Genomic DNA, 19,447 nt, shown 5'->3' with positions numbered 1-19,447 from the left:
CCAAAAAAATCTCAATCACAAACCAACAAATTTCAAACCACCATGAAAGGACTAGACCTCATAATTTTAGTGAATTTGCCCTAGATGAAGACAACCACATTAAAAAAAAACTAATGCCTTTCTTGTTAGGTAATTGAAAAAAAGAACAAAGCATTGAATTTTGGGAAAAGTATAGCTAAAATAGAGTGATGTCTAATGATGGTTACGTAGAAACGTCAACAAAATTGAAGTGTCATATACAGAAAATGCTAAACATGGCTTAAGTACGAAGAAATTTGAAATTGATGATACATATCCTCGATAATATTGATGAATTTAAATGCAAAGGTAAAAGTAAAAAATGGAATAGCTTGAATTGGGTGACAGAAACTCCGAAGTTTCAGTTAGAATCATCTCCAATTCTTTTGATTGTGATAATGAATGATCTGAGAAAAACCAGTTGACAATGAGCATGATTTTCCGTCCTAGGATTTTGGGGGAGTGTGTGGTTCTTTAATTGTTAAGAAGACAGAGATATGCATATTTTAAATTCTTTGACAATGTACAAGATATGCTCTATTTCATGATTTCAGTGCATATGACCATGATGAAAAGAAGATTTAGAGGAGACTAAATTGTACTTTTTTATCGGTTTTGTTTTCATACCGAAGATACCTTTTGCTTTAGGTCTATGTCCCTTGTTTTTTTTTTTTCCTTGTATTTTCCTTCGTAAGAAGCATAAGGTTTATGTCCCCCTTCATTTCCTATATTTTATTTTATTTTGTTTTTCTTGTTTTATGAGGGATAATGTTTATTTCCCTTACTAAGTGTAGGGGTAGAAAAAATTCCCAAAAATTTCGAACAAAACCAAAAACAATCTCAATCCCAAACCAAAAAAAATCTCAAACCACCATGAAAAGACCATACCTCATAATTTTAGCGAATTTGCCCTAGATGAAGACAACCACATTGAAAAGAACTAATGCCTTTCTTGTTAGGTAATTGAAAAAAAGAACAGAGCATTGAATTTTGGGAAAAGTATAGCTAAAATAGAGTGACGTCTAAAGATGGTTATGTAGAAATGTCAACAAAATTGAAGTGTCGTATACAGAAAATGCTAAACATGGCTTAAGTACGAAGAAATTTGAAATTGATGATACATATCCTCAATAATATTGATGAATTTGAATGCAAAGGTAAAAGTAAAAAATGGAATAGCTTGAATTTGGTGACAAGAACCTTGAAGTTTTATTTAGAACAAGCCCAGCGTGGCTTTTTGCTCAGGGGAAGGTGGACGGAACAAGGGCCCGAGGGCCAGGCGATCAGCTCCAGCGTGGGCCAGCCCGATGGATGGTGGAGGCCTGAGCTCCGGGCCCGTGGGGGATTGCCAGCCCGAGAGCCCGAGGTGGACGTGACGTCATGCTGACGCCAGGCTGGCGTCAGCGCAATATTTTATTTTTTTTGTGTCAGGCGCGTGCACCCCACCAGCGCGTGGGGGCGCGTCGCCGACACAAAAATCAGAAGAAAAAAAAAATAGTCTGTCAGTTACCGTTGGGAAGCCACGTGGCTTCCCACGGTCCGTTAGATCTCAACGGTCACTTAATGTGGACCGTTCGATCTCAACGGTAAAAAAAAAAAAAAAAAAAGAATCAGATTTAATATCCACCGTTCCATCTGAGATCAACGGTGGATATTAATATTCTTTATAAATAAATAAAAAAAGAAAAAACAGTTTTAAAATTAAGAAAAGTTACCGTTGTGACACGTGGCACAATCTGGAGTGTTGGAATTCAAATTTTTTTATATCCAACGACAGAGATTAATTAATTGAATAAACATTTAAAAAAAATTCAAAAAAATTCAAAAAAAATAAAAAAAAAATCTGAAAAATCTGAAAAAAATTGTAAAAAACATTGTTTTTACTTTTCTATAAATACCTTCTCATTATCATCTACCTTACACAACAATTTCATATTTTCTCAACTACTTTCAATCACATTCCTTTCTTTGTCTCAAAGTTTGAATCCATTTTTTTCAACAAAATGACCACTGGTGCAGGTACGAATTGGTCGCTTATTGAAGATGTTGCGTTGTGTACTAGCTGGGTTGAAATTACTCATAGTTCGCTTACGGGTAATGAGATGCAGTTGCGAGAAATGTGGAGTCTTATTCATACCAATTTTCTTGAGAAAATTGGTGGGAAAAGAACCAAAGAATCGATGTCCAGTCGTTGGAAATTACTTAGCCAATCGTTTAGTACGTGGAGAGACGCCTTGGCACAAGCTAGTAGTAATATTCGAAGTGGGGAAAATTACTCGGATCAGGTAACAATATATTATTTATTTGATACCCAAATTTACATTATAATTATTTGTTTGTATTATTTATTTGTTACCTACATAATTTATTATTTATTGTTTGTATTATTTATTTGTTACGTACAAAATTTATTATTTATTGTTTGTATTATTTATTTGTTACGTACAAAATTTATTATTTATTGTTTGTATTATTTATTTGTTACCGTCATAATTTATTATTTATTGTTTGTATTATTTATTTGTTATTTATTATTTGTTATTTGTATTATTTATTTGTTACCTACATAATTTATTATTTATTGTTTGTATTATTTATTTGTTACCTACATAATTTATTATTTATTGTTTGTATTATTTATTTGTTACGTACAAAATTTATTATTTATTGTTTGTATTATTTATTTGTTACCTACATAATTTATTATTTATGGTTTGTATTATTTATTTGTTACCGACTTACATTATAATTATGTTGTTTATATTATTTTCATTATAATTATTTATTTGTATTATTTACTTAGCCAATTGTATTATTTATTTGTTACTTATTTTCATTATAATTATTTATTTGTATTGTGACATCCCACATCGCCCAGGGGAGTGATCCTTAAATGTATATTCTCATCCCTACCTAGCACGAGGCCTTTTGGGAACTCACTGGCTTCGAGTTCCGTAGGAACTCCGAAGTTAAGCGAGAAGGGAGCTAGAGCAATCCCATGATGGGTGACCCACTGGGAAGTTGCTCGCGAGTTCCCAAAAACAAAACCGTGAGGGAATGGTAAGCCCAAAGCGGACAATATTGTGCTACGGTGGTGGAGTCGGGCCCGGGAAGTGGTCCCACCCGGGCCGGGATGTGACAATTTGGTATCAGAGCCAGACTCACGGTCGTGGTGTGCCGACGAGGACGTCGGGCTCCCTAAGGGGGGTGGATTGTAGTATCCCACATCGCCCGTGAGGGCGTGATCTTTGGGCCTTATATGTCCATGCCTGGTGGTACCTTTCAAGGAGGCCTTTTGGAGCTGCGGCTTGCAAAAACAAAACCGTGCGGTAGCCCTGCTGTCTGCGACATAGTCCAGGGCAGGGAATGCCAAAGCGGACAATATCCTTGCGAGGGAGACCGGGATGTGACATGTATTATTTATTTGTTACTTATTTTTATTGTGTAGGAACTTCAAGCACAAGCTTGGTACGCTACCAAAACCAAAAGCAAAAATAAATCATTCAACCGGTGGGAATGTTGGAATATTGTCAAAAATTGTCCTAAATTTAGAGTTGTGCCAGTCGGTGGGAAGAAGAAGACATTGAAAGAAAGAAACAGAAACTATGAATAATGATACAGATTTTTGTGAATAAGGAAGCAGAAACTATGAATAATGATAGAGATCTTGAGAATTTTGGTGTGAGATTTGTGAGGATGGATGGTGGATTATATAGAGGATTCAGAAAGGATTAGATTGTGCATAATGCCACGTGGCATGCCGTCATTCGTTACAAATCTGATGGAAATCTATCCTCAAAGATTGTGAACAGATTATGACACGTGGCATGCCGTCATTCGTTAAAAATCTGATGGAAATCTATCCTCAAAGATTTTGAACATATTATGACACGTGGCGCGACGTGATTGGTTAATAATCTTATCAGAAATCCATCACCAATAATTGTATTATTTTGTATTATTTAATAATACTTCGGATAATGACACGTGGCGCAACGAGAACGATTAAAAATCTTATCCGATATTACAATTAAAATTATTTTGTATTATTTTATAAATAAAAAAAATACTAATATTTTATTGCCTATTGCCTATTGTCGAGGCTATTGAAGTGTAACGGTGGAGATGCAAATTCTATTGCCAGGGCTATTTACTGTTCATTAAGGGCAGTTACTGTTCATTAGGTGGATTGAATAGTGCATTGCCAGGGGGAGGGCTCCAACACTGGAGTTGCTCTTAGAATCATCTCCGATTCTTTTGACCGTGATAATGAATGATCTGAGAAAGAATTTATAATTTTTTTTTAAATAAAATAAAAATCTAACATGTAAATATGTGAATAATAAAATGCTGATGTGTAAAAAATTTACTGGACTTTGATTAAAAACTGAAATTCAACAAATTTTCTGTGATAGAAAATTCGTGACTAGGGATTGAAATTTAATTTCTCCATGTTACTTTAGTGTGAAGTAGAAAAAAAAAATTGCACATGTTGGTAATGAAATAGGGCCTTGATTTCAACTGAATTACAATTATGCTATTGCACCACTGCCTTTCTCGCATCAATCCTAACCCGTGCCACTAGCAACCAGCCACTCTGAATCTAATCCGCACCCACATCCGCCTTCATCACCTCATGACTCGCAATCTAACAAACCCACCACTGCACTATGACACGCGAGGTTTATCTGCAACCAAATAGATTTTTTTTTTTTTTTTTTTTTTTTGGATTTAAAGTTTGGCTTCTTTTTTTTTTTTGCTGGTGGGAGAAATCTGGTGCCAAATTAGCAAGAGTTCTAGGGTTCATGAAGTCTGTGCATGGTAAATTTTCCTCACTTTGTTCGAATTCCAAGTCTTATTCTTTCTAATTTTCCTTACTCTGTTTGAATTCTAAGTCTTATTTTCTGTTATTCTCTATAATTTTTTGCTATGCATAGTGTACCAATCCAAAGGTGCTTTGGTATTGTATCATTCCGGATATAGATGAACGTCGCCGTTGTGAGAAACAGTAGGAACCGAAAATCAACAGGAATTTATATTTCATGAGTAAACTGCCAATTCCCCTTGAATGTTCACCTAACTTTCGATTTACCTTTTGAAATTGGAAAATCAATGACTTAAACTAAGTTTTCCATAGATTTTATCCAAATTAACGTTAACTCTTATCACGTTCACACCACATGACTCTCCCTTGAGAACAAAAATGTCACTTCACTATACCTCTAGACACAAAAACTATAGAATTACATAGATTTGCACATGTCAACATTTTAGAAATTTAGTATTTTCAATTATTTAAAAAAAAAATGAAGTGACAGAACTACCCTTCTATGTTGTGAACGTGTTTTCATTTAATAGAAATTTGGATGGAATGGATTAAAAACTAACGGTAGGGGAAAATTGCTCAAAAAAATTAGTTTAAGTCTTTGATTTTCCAATTTAAAAGTTCAGAGGTAAATTGAAAGTTGAGTAAAAGTTCAAGGGGAGATTGGCAGTTTATCCTTTATTTAATTTTGGTGTAAAAAAAATTACGGGAGCTTCCAATCTCATATAAATTTGAATCGGATGGAATTATAAAGATTATGGAATGCATAAAATTTTCTTCCTTTTTTGGGTGTATGGGGAATTCTATTCACATTTACTTTACTGCCAGACAAGTTTCATGATTTGCTAACCTACGCAATTGAAGATGACAAACTCCTATTCTCTCTAATTTTTTTGCAGAGCAATCGAAGATGCAAAACTGGTAATTGAATTTCAGGACAAGAAAAAGGAAAAGCAAAGGATTTTACACCCACTGTTCTAAATGTTACGCAGTGGAGTCATATTTTCTGCCGTAGGAATACTTTTGTTTAGAATAAAACATTGATATGTTTTACACGGTCAGTGTGTTTTTGGAATTGGCTAAGTTGAGATGTGCATTTTCTAGATTCATATTGTGGATGCAAATTTCCTCCTTCTTCTTGGAGGAAAATGCACCTGCAAAACAATTAACACCTAAAATCAAGGTCAAGAGCCTTATGCACCCACGATGAATGGGGGGATGCTTTGGCCGAAGAGTCTCCGATGCCAAAGTTAGAATTTGAGAGAGAAAGTGTTTGGAGAATTTTAGAAGAAGAATGAATTTAGGTTTTTGAAGAAATGAGGGGCTATATATAAGGGTATGGCCGACCCTATTTGGAGAAATAGGGACCGGCCACTTATGGTAGAAATTTGGCCCTAATTACAAGATATTATGTCAAATAAAATCTTGTAATTATTTTGGTAATTAATCAATTAGTTTGGCATTTAATCCCAATTTGAAAAGAATACCATTTTGATCACCTTTGATCTCGATTGAGCCCTTATTGTATCTTATGTGCGTGTGGGAATCCTGGTGTGCCTTAAGGGTAATTTTATCTTTTTCACCCCCAAAGTCCACGTGTCGCCTTCATATTTTTCTTGATTATTTTTTGCTCCACAAATGCCCCCACACCTATTAGGTTACTCATAAGAAAGGGCAGCAGGTGTATAGATCTTTTTTTAGGAAACATAGGATTGTTTCCTATTTTGGTGTAGATTCCCTCTTTAATTGGAAATTAGGTCCTTCTAGGAAAGGAAAATACATTACTCGTAAAGTCTATATATGTCTACCTTAAGTAGATTATTAAATCAACTTCAGAGAGCAATTTATTCTACCCTGTAAGAAAGAGAAAGCTAGAGGATATTTGTTCCCCATCCTCTAGCAATCTTCTACACTTGCCCGTGCAAATGACCGTCTTTCGTTGCTTTTTTTGTCTTCTTCGTGACGCAGCAAGGTAAGAAATTTTGATTTTCCTTGTCTTCTTCTTGGATAGTGTTGTAGTTAGACAACTGTCGGGGAGGTGCGGCATGTCAGCTAGGTATGGGTCGAGGACGTGTTGTGGCAGGGACCACTACTTGGGCTACTTGGCTTGGCTAAAGCCAAGGGAGTTATGAGGCTGGGCCCGCGGATTGAGACCCTAGGGTGTAGTGTTAAACGAGCCACATAACTCATGTCCTTTGGGTTCTTGGACCTGATGCTGGCCAGGCCGGCAATTAAGAGAAACAAGGAGGTTGCGGGCTTCATGGGTTACGGGAATGCTGGGCATACAAGCCTCCTACCTGCTGGTTTGAGAGAAAAAAATATGGGAAAAGCCATCATGGGTTGAGCCCCCCTTCCGAGTACCGTGAATGGCATTGGCTGCTTAGTCATATTCTTTAGGAGAAAGGTAGGCTACTTCCGAGAGAGAAAATGAAGAGGATCAAGGCGGACGCATTGGCTCGTTCGATCGCTGTCGTGGAGCATGTTACGAATGAAGGTGGAAAGAAGACAACTTCCTTGCTTGCTCAAGAGATGTTGGTTAAGAAAAAATTGAAGAGTTTCTCTGTTGCTCGTGAGGATCTGTCTGCTGCTGAAAGGCCTGTGATTGATTTGACTTCTTCCAATAAGAAGAAAAATGAGGCAGCTAGATCTGAGCCTGTGACTCCTGCCATGTCAAAAATAGCTAGTACGATTACTTATAGGATTGCTCAGTGTAGAGGTTCTGTCATGCCCCCAGTGTCAAAATCTATACCAAGATGTCCGTGTAGACATGTAAATTTCGTTGCATATAAATGATGCATCACAAAGCTCCACGTGGCATATGATTAATCACAAATGGACAAGTCATCAATGACATGTGGCACAAATTAATCAAATGAAGGATAAAACTTCCCCAAAACTCGGCAAAAGGGGGAAGAAATCCTTCAAGATCGGCAAGGAGCCCGAATTGCTCCCAAAACTGGAAAGAAAGTTAAAGTATCTTCACAAAACAAGTAAGAATTGAAGATTACTCACAAAATAGGTAAGAAAGCTTTATACTTTGGCCAAGCAAGGGAAAGTGGCTAAAACAAGATGCAAATAAAGCCAAATCCACCCAAAGTCGTGGCTTTGGAAGTCTATAAATACAAGGTCCTTAGACACGCATAAAGGTCAAAAAATTCTACATTGAGAATAACCTCTACCAAATCTTTGAAGACTAATACATTGCCAAAATTCTATTTGAAGAACGCACAGCCAAAGCCGAAGCTTTCTTTCGACCAAAGTCGAAGCACTTCCTTGAAAAATTAACAAGCACTCGTGCCGGTTCTTTCAAGACTTTGTTGCAAGCTCAAAACTTTAATGACGTTCGTTTCAAGATCAAGTCACCAAGACCTTTGAATCAACGAAATCTTGCATCAACATCACCTTTTGCCGCAACTAGAGATGAAGACAATCCACACATCGTTTCAAGCTCAAAACTTGAAGCAACCGTTTAATCGTTCGTTCGAGAACAAGTCATCGTGACCCTTGGATCAATAACTTATGCATCTACATCAAATTTGAAGTCTGAATCAAAGGAAAATTGTACGAAAATTGTAACCTAAATATTCAAATCAATATAAATCTACTTTGTACACGTATTCTCGTTTCATTCGTTACAGAATTTTCGTGTTTACAGTCTGTTGGGAGCTAAGTCTAGTTCACTTTTGGAAAGGCTTGCTACTATAAAGAGCGATCAGGTGGACATTACTGCTAAAGTGGTGCCAAGGCCTATTCCTCTTACTGCTGAGACTGGTTCACATGCTAAGAAAGAGAAGATTGCTCGCATGGGCAGTTGTGAGAAATCCACGAAGCCTGTTTCTGGGGAGGCTGCTGAGATTTGTACGCTCTTGAAACCAGATCCGCTTAAAGACATGGATGTGTGTGCCAAGCTTGTTGATGGCATTACAGGGGTTGTATGCCTAAGTTCCTTTGCGAAACAAACAACCCAATATAGAATTACTGCTCTGCTTGCTATGATGCAGAAAATGGCAATTCTGGCAACCGAGTTTATGCTCATTTACCAAGAGGATACCAAGGCTACTAAGGAGATGGCAAAAACTTTGGCAGCTGAAGCTTATTCTTTTGCCGAGAAGATTAAAAAGTTAGAGTCTGAGCTCATCGCTTTGAAGGGGTCCAATAGCTCTGCAGCTTGAGATTGGCTGTTACATACCTCAGATTCCAGATCTTGAGTGTGCCATTTCTTAGCTTCGCTAAGTTGCTTACGCAAAGGATAAAGAGTTAATCGCTACTTATAATTAAGTGATCCATTTCAAGAAAATCGTCGATAGGCTTGAACCTTAAATGTTGGAACTCCAAGATGCAATGAAGATTAACGAAAGTCTGAAGAAGGACGTGGATGAGTTGCAGTGTGTCCGTGTTGGTCTGCTTGAGGAGAACGAATAGTTGAAGAGCTCGAGGTTGGGCTTAAGGCTTCGCTTGTTCAAAGTTAGGTCGATTTCTACAAGATGGGTTATGTAGATCATCTCTTTGGGAGGCCATCTAACTTTGAGTTTGTTGGGAAAGACTTCGAAACCTTCTCTATTTCTCTAGAAGACTTGCTTGCCTTTACTTTTGAGGCTTCCATTGGTGAAGTAGTCGAAGAAGTTGGTGCCCAAGCTAGGGCAGCTAGGGGTGAAACATTAGATTAGGCCTGGCAAACGGGTGTGTCTGTTGTGTTCGTGTAACACCCGTTATCTTAACGAGTCGTGTCGTGTCACACCCGTTATCTTAACGGATCCTTAACATGTCAGGTCACTTCATTTAAATACTACATCTACACTTGAAAATAAGAGCCTAATAAACAAACATTCATACACTACTAGTCTATTACAAAATATTAAATGTGCAAGGATATGCAAAATGAAAGAGTTTTTGTTTTCAAGGTTGTGAAGCCTTTCTCAAAAGTTTAAACCTTACCAATGGAACTCAAAGCTTGCATGTTATTCCTTTTACAAAATCCTCAATTTTCATCAATCATCATGACATAAGATTTTGTAGTATCCACTAATGTAAATATTTTAAATTGAAGATCAAATTCATTCATTGTATTCATATAGGGTCAAGGAGTGTAGCTGTAAAAAAATCATCAAAATCGGAGTTAAAATAACCGTTAAATCGTAATTTTTTGTTGATAACCGTCGAAAAGTTTTGTCCTGTTACTTGATCTCTAAATGTTTGTTTTTTGTGATTTTTGGCATATGCGAACTTGAAGCATATACAAACAAGTTTGACGGTTAGATCGTTGAAATTAGTTTCATAGAATGCATATCGCATCAAAACGATAGATTCACTAACACTTAGAGTTTATTTATACTTTCATTAAGTATAACATAAGATTTTATGGTATCTACTAGTGTAAATATTTTAAATTGAAGATCGAATTCGTTCATTGAATTCATATAGGGTCAAGGAGTGTATATGTAAAAAAAATCATCAAAATTGGAGTTAAAATAACCGTTAAATCATGATTTTTCATTGATAACCGTCGAAAAGTTTTGTCCCGTTACTTGATCTCTGAATGTTTGTTTTTTGTAATTTTTGGCATATGCGATCTCGAAGTATATATAAACATGTTTGACGGTTTGATCGTTGAAACTAGTTTCATAGAATGCATACCCCATCAAAACAATAGATTCACTATCACTTAAGAGTTTATTCATACTTTCATTAAGTATAACATATCATTTTATGGTATCCACTAGTATAAATATTTTAAATTGAAGATCAAGTTCATTCATTGTTCATATAGGGTCAAGGAGTGTAGCTGTAAAAAAATCATCAAAATCGGAGTTAAAATAATCGTTAAATCGTGATTTTTCGTTGATAACCGTCGAAAAGTTTTGTACCATTACTTGATCTTTGAATGTTTTTTTTTTTTTGCGATTTATAGCGCATGCGATCTCGATTTATAGCGCATGCGATCTCGAAGCATATACAAACAAGTTTGACGGTTGGATCATTGAAATTAGTTTCGTGAAATGCGTATCCCATTAAAACAATATATTCGCTAACATTTAAGAGTTTATTCATATTTTCATTAAGTATAACATAAGATTTTGTGGTATCCACTAGTGTAAATATTTTAAATTGAAGATCATGTTCATTCATTGTTTCATATAGGGTCAATAAGCGTAGCTGTAAAAAATCATCAAAATCGGAGTTAAAACAATCGTTAAATCATGATTTTTCGTTGATAAACTTTGAAATTTTTTGTCCTGTTACTTGATCTCTGAATGTTTGTTTTTTGCAATTTTTTGTGTATGTGATCTAGAATTATATACAAACATGTTTGATAGTTGGATCGTTGAAACTAGTTTCGTAGAATGCGTATCCCATCAAAACAATAAATTCACTAACACTTAAGAGTTTATTCATACTTTCATTAAGTATAACATAAGATTTTGTGGTATCCACTAGTGTAAATATTTTAAATTGAAGATCAAGTTCATTCATTGTATTCATATAGGGTCAAGGAGTGTAGCAGTAAAAAAAATCATCAAAATCAGACTTAAAATAACCGTTAAATCGTGATTTTTCGTTGATAACCGTCGAAAAGTTCTGTCCCATTACTTGATCTCTGAATGTTTGATTTTTGCAATTTTTAACGTATGCGATCTCGAAGCATATACAAACAAGTTTGACGGTTGGATCATTGAAATTAGTTTCGTATAATGTGTATCCCATCAAAATGATAGATTCATTAACACTTAAGAGTTTATTCATACTTTCATTAAGTATAACATATAATTTTGTGGTATCCACTAGTGTAAATATTTTAAATTGAAGATTGAGTTCATTCATTGTATTCATATAAGGTCAAGGAGTGTGGTTGTAAAAAATCATCAAAATCGGAGTTAAAATAACCGTTAAATCGTGATTTTTCAGAGTTAAAATAACCGTTAACCTTTAACCAAACTAGCCCGTTATCTTAACAGGTGCTTATCGGGTTACCCGATAACAACCAGATTCGTTATCGTGTCGACCCGAACACCTGTTAATTTCGTGTCGTGTCATGTCGGGTTATCGGGTCGTGTCAGGAATTATCAAGCCTACACTAGATGATGTTGCTGTTAAGAGCATTGCGGTTGCTGAAGGTGTGTTGATCGAGTAGTCGTGGGATGTCCAAGCTGCTGAAGAGTAATCTTCTAAGTAGCCTTTAGGATTTTCTTTGTTTTCCTTGTTGCTTTTTGCTTTGCTTGAACTCATTCGGCCCTTGCTATTTGTTTATCAATTTTGCTAGAAAATTTAATAAACTTGCTTCCTTTGCTTTTCTTCATCTTCACTTCTTTTGTTTACACCCAACCTTTGATTTTTGGGTCAGCGACAAGCGTGCTGCTTTTCTATAAGCAGACAGGCTCGCATAGCCTATGCAGTCATAGGTGTTGGTGTAAAACTTTTGCAAAGTTATTAGCCATTGGGTTGGCAGTTGGACGCCTTACTTACAGAAGCAGACGAGTCCGCGTGACCACTTGGCTGTTAACCTTGACTTTCTTCAATCCTTTGAGTTGTGTGGCTTGCATCACAACATATGAAAGATTTTTGGGTTATGAAATCCGCTAACCTTTCGTATCAAAAGTACGTGGTTGTATGGAATTTCGTAAACAAAGGTCCGAGAGAACTCCTTGCTTTTTATGTAACCAATTATGTGGGTTGCGTAACAAGTATCATAACATTTTAGGAATTAGTGTAGATCTAAATGATCATTCAGCGCTTGGCAGAGGTGAAGCTTATTGACTGCGTAGCATGCTGATAGTGGATAAAGCTTCGTATATGCACACTAACTTGTTTAACCTTTCACAAAAATGTGCGGTTGTATAAGTTTAAGCGGCTTACTGCTTGAAGGGTAAGATGTAGGCAGTCTTTTGAAAACCGTAGGCTACCTTAGTGCACTCGGTAGCAGCTTTAGGGTTCCAGGGTAGCCGTCCATAGGGTGTACTGCGTAATGTGCCTCATCCGTCTATGAGGCATGGTTTCCCACCAATTAGGCCAAGAGACCCAAAATCCTTCAGTTAGCTAATCCTTGAGAAAGTCCATTGTGGCTACTTCTAGGAATCTCGACGCAAGCCATCGTGCACCTAGTTATACCAGGGCAGCCAAACTCATCCACGTCTGGATATTTGGAGTGTAAAGTTTATCCTTCCGCATTGGAGAGCAAACTTATGTGGGTGTCGGAGAATTTTTTTACCCTCTCACACTAGATAACAATTAGTTTATCCTCTCACACTAGATAGCAGACCCAGATGGGTGTCGAGGGATTGGTTTACCCTCTCATACTAAAGAGGATGGTTGGTCCCCAAGGGGGTGCAATTCTTGCGATAAGTCCCTAAAAATGACACAGTCTTCTTTTGAAGTGCAGGAGTGATAAGTTGTTGTAAGCATGTAGCCAAGCCAAGTTGTAGATTACTTCTGAATTCCTCATTGAAAAATGAGTGAAATGAATGAAAACTTAGTTGTAAGTTAGAGATTGCATAACAACTGGATAGTCATTGGCTTGCAAGGTGGTGCTCGTTGAGCTGCTTGAGTCTTCGGGCTTTGATGTAGTAGGAGGTCATGCATGGTACTTCCTCAGATTGTAGGCGTTCCATCATTTTGGGGCTTTATCTACGGGCAGTGATGAAGGCTTTTCTTAGGACTAGATCTCCAGGCTGGAATTGCCGAATCTTTGCTTTTCTGTTGTAGCTAGAGATGAGCTGCTGCTGGTAGGCTGCGATGCGGGTGATGACCTTCTTGCGTTTCTCCTTTGCTAGATCTAGATATGTGGCAATCTCATTTCCATTCTACTCGATGCTTGGCGGTAGAGTGCCAATATTTGGCACGATGACATTGGGATGAATGATTGCTTCTTAACCAAATACTAAAGAGAAAAGAGTCGCACCGGTTACTCATCGTTTGGTTGTGTGATACGCCCATAAATATCTGGGAAGTTCGTCTGGTCATTTTCCCTTTTTGTCGGAGAGGGATTTCTTAAGGCAATCGCGAATCGTCTTGTTGGATGCTTCAGCCTGCCCATTACCTTGGGGATACCTTAACATGGATATGTTCTGCTTGATGCCATATTTATGGAAGAACGTCGCCAAATCTTTGTCTACGAATTGCGGGCCGTTGTTTATGACGATGGATTGATGGATGCCATATCGACAAATGATGTTCCTCCATATGAAACGTGCACCCAAAAACAAGAATCATCATTGAGACTAGAAGCCACATTCTTTGCTTTTGAGTTCGACTTGGTTTCGTTACCTTCTTTCTTTTCTCTCTCTGCCTTCTTCTTTTCCTCATCTTCATTGAACCATTGCTCCAACAAAATGAAATATTGAGGCCTTTCCCTTATGCAATATTTTCCACCCCCTTGTAGTAGTCTACAATGTGAAGCAGTTCGATCATCCTTTTGTAATTCGTTCCAGCAAATAGAGTTAAAAATCAAATGGGTGTAAAAATAAATCCACATATTGAATTGGGTTTATAGGGTATATTAGGTAGTAAATTGGGGTTTAAAAAGATATTAATAGTTTAGTTAAAAATCAAATGAGTGCAAAGAGTAAATTAGGTGTAGAAATAGGTTATATGAGTTTAAATAAAATTTCTCTCTTGGAAATGATAAGTTCTCGAGTCGCGTGTTCTCAATTCTCGTTGTGTGATGTATAACCCCCAACGTTATTGGGCCGCTTCAAAAATAAAGCCCACAGACAATTGGGCTAATTTCGCTTTGTTAGTCCGGTCCATCACACAACGTTACTTTTAAATCCCGGGGTTTTGCACAAAACAAAACCTCGTCAATTTTCCCTCACTTTCACGGCAACCAAGCAGCCACCGCAAAGATGGTGAAGAAGACGGAGGGGAAAGTGTACGTCTCCGGCAAGCCAAAGCACTCTCTTGACGCGAACCGTTCCGATGCCAAGGCCAAGAACAAGGATGCGCGTACCGGCGCCACCGTCCGCCGCCTCAAGATGTACAACACCAGGCCCAAGCGTAACAGCAAGTGAAAGGTCCTGAGGAACGAGTTCCAGTGAGCTTCCTAACACTCGTATCCAGCCTGGTCGCCCCTGGTTCGATATATACATACACATGAATACACTGTATACGTATAATTACACCGTATACGTATGCGTATGTATTGGAATATGTCCATTTTGTAGTCTAGATAAGGACGTAGTGTAAAAGATTAAAACTTTGCAGCAATTCAATGAATTTTGTCCGTTTCGCTTGTAATTGATTATCGAAGGAGCTGGTGAATTTGTTTTGTTAATGAACAGATTTGATTGTTTATTGAATTTTTAGAGAATACTCGGATTTCAACTCAGCAGGAGCTTGACATTTTCCCCGAGGAGCACAGTAGGACGGTTTCGAGTAACTACAATGTTATTTTAAGGGGGAAGCATTTACCATTGTCCCTCGTGAATGACCATCAGAAGGTATGCTGCTTTTGTAAACTCTAGAATTTTATCTGTTTATCGCTTTCAGAAGGCATGCAGCATGCTGGTTTTATGGGTGTGAGTAGAATTACTTTTTACTTATATCTCGACTGATTGTCTTTTGTTTCATTTCTTTTTTGTGTGCACCTTCACACAGTTGCTTAAGGTCAAATATGATCTGTTAAGTCAGTTGTGTTTTAGATATTTCTTCCCTTTGACTTGTTTAAGTCGTAATCATTTTATAGGTGCAATGGTACCCATATGCTCATGATTTTGATTCAATCAATGGAGGATTTTTAGTTGCATTTTTCCTAAATTGGCATTCCGTACTTCATTAAAAAGAGACGAAGAAGATAGCATGTGTTTATTTTTTGGCTGATGGCATAGTTAGTTGTTGTATTCTGACCTATATTCATGATTTAATCTCTGAAGCAAACCAGAGTTCATCTTCTAGAGAGAGAGACATTTTCTGATGTATTTGGACGTAAGACAAAGAGGAAACGCCCAAAGCTCCTTGCAGCAGATTATGAGTCTTTAGCCAAGAAGGCTGATGGTTCTCAGGGTAATTATTTCTTTCTATAGATTTTATATGCTCTTGACCAGTTGCAATAACCATTTCGTTCTATTGCTTGATTATTTGGTTAGTATTTTTGTTTACGCTTTACTCTGGAGCATTTGCAAGCAAAAAATGCTAGTTAATGTTATGCATTTTCTTTGTGTCTGGTATGGTATGTGTTAGTATTAAAATTTTGGTCGTTTTTGTATTTCCACTTTTAAATTGTTCTGCATCTAATCTTGCTCACAACTCTGTAGATGTGTTTCAGGAGAAGCATGCTGATGACAGTGTTGTAGAAGGTAGTGAAGTGGATGGATTTAGGGACCTGGTTCGGCATACAATGTTTGAGAAGGCCAAAGTAAACGTATTTGGGGTGAGCTTTACAAAGTGATAGACTCTTCTGATGTGGTTGTCCAGGTTGGTATTTCTCTTTTTCATTGATTTGGAGAGTAAAACTATTTTCATACATGTATTTATGCTGACAAAGTTAATTTCAGTTCTTGGATATTAGTTGAATTCATATTATTCATTACATGTACCGTCTGCTAACCTTTATGCCTTTATGTAATGTTTCTGTTTCACGAAAGCCCTGGTGAAAGAATTTTTTTTAAGAAGTTATGATCCCTTTTGGACTTCCGTAACTCAAGTTGTATGAACCCTAATAACTACAAGTTTACTTGTTCACCTTATGTGTTTACTTGTTCACTTTACGTGTTCCTACGTTTTCTTGCTTGTTTCCTTTATATATTTTCTACTACTTGCTTTTTGTGCAATCTGCCGTTTTTTTTTTTTTTTTGGTGTTTTGTACTTAGTGAACTCTTCTATCAGTTTTGAGACAATTCGCCCGTTTGAAAAGTGACAACGTTGGAAGGTCATCTGTTAGCAACACATTACGAACTAAAAATGTAATATCTTCAAGACCATTGCTTGGTGATTCTGGTTTTTGCATGCATTTCCTTTAATTTATTGTATACATGTGTGGTAATTTGCTAAGGCACAAAAATAAGTGATTTGGTTTTGCCTCTATTTGCAATGTCTCTGCATTAAACCGAATCCCGTTATTCTTCTCAAAATCAAAAAATTATATTCCTACCGTGATTGAGAGGATTTCACTTTACATTCTGGTGGTTTGCTTTCTGTTGTGGCATACTGGTTATGAGATACTGTAGCCTGATGCATTTTTCTCAATAAATAAAAATTATTGCAGTCTGATGAACTCTGGTCTTAGTTTGAATAGTTAAGTTGCCACCCATTGTTGTCGGAGGCAAGGTTCAATTAGATAATTGTTTTTTTTTTTTAACTTTTGGGGTGCGATATCACACAAATAGCATACCAGTACCAATTTCTCTGTGCCTGTCTAGCATGATCTTGTTTCTGTACTTGCATACACGTGTTCCATAGGATGCACTCTTAGATGATACTGATAGCTGTAAATCATATAACATGCTTCTTAATTGTGGTTTTTCTTTCTAATTAGTCTGTTACTGAATGATTGACAATGTGTTCATTTCTCCATAGGTTTGTAAAGTTGCTCCTATCCCAGGGGAGACTAAAGTGTGGCAGTAATAGTTTATAACATTTACAAAGAGGATTTTCTTGATTGATTGCCCTGGAGTTGTCTATCAAAGCGGTGACTCTGAAACAGATATCGTACTGAAGGGCGTGTTATGTTTTTCCTTTTTTTCCTTTTGTAGCTCCTAACAGTGAATTTAGCTGTCCTGGAATGAGGGCCATTTAGTCCCATAATTCCAATTGGATTTTGGTATTGTTTCTGATTGATCTTTTAAGTATCAACTGTAAAATATTTTGGGTATATCGCGTTTTGGGTATATTTATTTGCTACCAGTGTTGTGAGTGTTGTCTATAAATTGCTTATTGTTTGTGAATTTTGCTTCTGGTTTATAGATAAGTAGTGATAGGTGTAGTCCCTTTAAACAACAACAGTAATATCAATGTATGTCTATACTTTTACCATCTGCCTGCTGTTCATAGTATCTCTGATGCCTCTTTATTGACGAAATTTTTTATTAAATATTATATAGGGTTTTGTTGTTAGCACTCCAAAATAGTTATAATCCCCTCCTCCCTTCTTTAGTGATTTTAACAAGGGAGTGCAGGGCAACTTTTTTGGTGCGTCAATAACATCTTCCTTTATATTTAGAGCATTTGTCTCTGAAGCCTAACCACATCAGTGAATTCCTCTCTATACATGTACACATGCATATACATAGAATGCCACTTGCTGCATGCAACGTCATATTCTGCACCTTCCTGCTGTCCGTGCTTTATCTTTGTCCAAGTTCGGTTTTGGATTGGTTCAATTGTAAAATCTCTCTGCTGCACCTGTTTAAACCCCTTAACATTTTTGTTTTCTTATTCTCTGTGGTCTGGGAGCCTGCGCTTGCTGTTTGCCTGAAATTGTAATATTCTATATGCACATCTATTGGTAAATAATTTGGGTCATTTTCCTAGGTACGTGTCACAAATTTCCAGGATGCTACAGAACACATAGGAGAAGTTTTGAAACGAGTTAAGAAGATCCACCTGAAAAGAGCATATAAGATAGAGAACTGGTATGCTGCTTTGTCTTTGTGTTGGATTTCGATGTTTATCCTGGTACTGAGTGACATGTAACTGTATCTTAATGGTTTTATTTATCAGGGAAGATGATAATGACTTTTTATGTCAGCTATGCTAATTGTCAGGCAAACTTTTGAAGGTAACTTGCAACTTAATAATGCTTTCTAACTATCCCACTAGTCATAATTGTTGCCCGCGGTTCCAGTAAATGTTTGGGAGATTTCGTTACTCAGACTTGGTCATTTGATATTTACGAAATTATTTACAATTTACGTGCATACATTTATGTACATGCAGACACAAATATACATGTTACTTTTTACATGTAGGAAGATGTCTTTTGCATCTTATATAACTTTTGCCTGAATGTGCGGCTCAAATCCAGTATGTGATACAAATCTGGCAACAGAACATTATTTGTAGATGTATATTAAGGATGTATAAGCGGAAGTATAGACGTGTTATGTGAGTTTTGAAGATCATAAAGTGTGTTATTATCCCCTTAGGAATTTGTCTTTTGCCAATGTTGGTCCCTCGGCTTTGTGAAGCTGTGGTTTTGAGCATATGAACCAATGGAACAGACCAAATCCAGCAGGGAAATTGCGTTCTTTAGAGCACTTCCATCGGAAGCAAAAGAGGCCAGCATCCGGTGGAAAAAACAGGCTGGGACTCAGCCAATCCACTCTAGCCCATGGAATAGACTGGCAACCAGCCCAAGCTAGTCTCCAGGCCAGCCTAAAATGGACTGACTAAGGGACCGGCCTAAAATGGACTGACCAAGGGATCGGCCCGTTTGTTTTTAAAGAGTCAAGCAAAAGAGTTGCTTTGTCTCGACATAATTGGTGTTTTGTTATGCATCCCTTTTATTCCTCCCTTAGGCTTGTTGAACATCATTTACATCTTATGATTGACCATTATTAGATAACAAATTATTCTGTCCATAATTCGACGGGTCACAACTTCTACAAATGTTAACTCTTTCTTGTACCTGCGTTCTTTTTTCCCATGTTTTTTCATACCCGTAAAAAAAGAGAAAAA

At 37.0% G+C, this 19,447-nt stretch overlaps 1 pseudogene across 1 annotated transcript; it reads left to right on the top strand.

Moving 5' to 3' along the window:
• Positions 1 to 14,679: 14,679 nt before the first annotated feature.
• LOC137714216 (nuclear/nucleolar GTPase 2-like) lies at positions 14,680 to 19,447 on the top strand (annotated as a pseudogene). The gene is made up of 6 exons (XR_015960377.1): positions 14,680 to 14,830; positions 15,122 to 15,273; positions 15,706 to 15,835; positions 16,087 to 16,246; positions 18,302 to 18,402; positions 18,491 to 19,447. The product of XR_015960377.1 is annotated as a nuclear/nucleolar GTPase 2-like (transcript).

Source organism: Pyrus communis, chromosome 3, assembly GCF_041283825.1.
Source record: "Pyrus communis isolate YQ-2024b chromosome 3, ASM4128382v1, whole genome shotgun sequence".
Taxonomy (NCBI): Eukaryota; Viridiplantae; Streptophyta; class Magnoliopsida; order Rosales; family Rosaceae; genus Pyrus; species Pyrus communis.
This window is presented reverse-complemented; position numbering and strand designations above follow the sequence as displayed.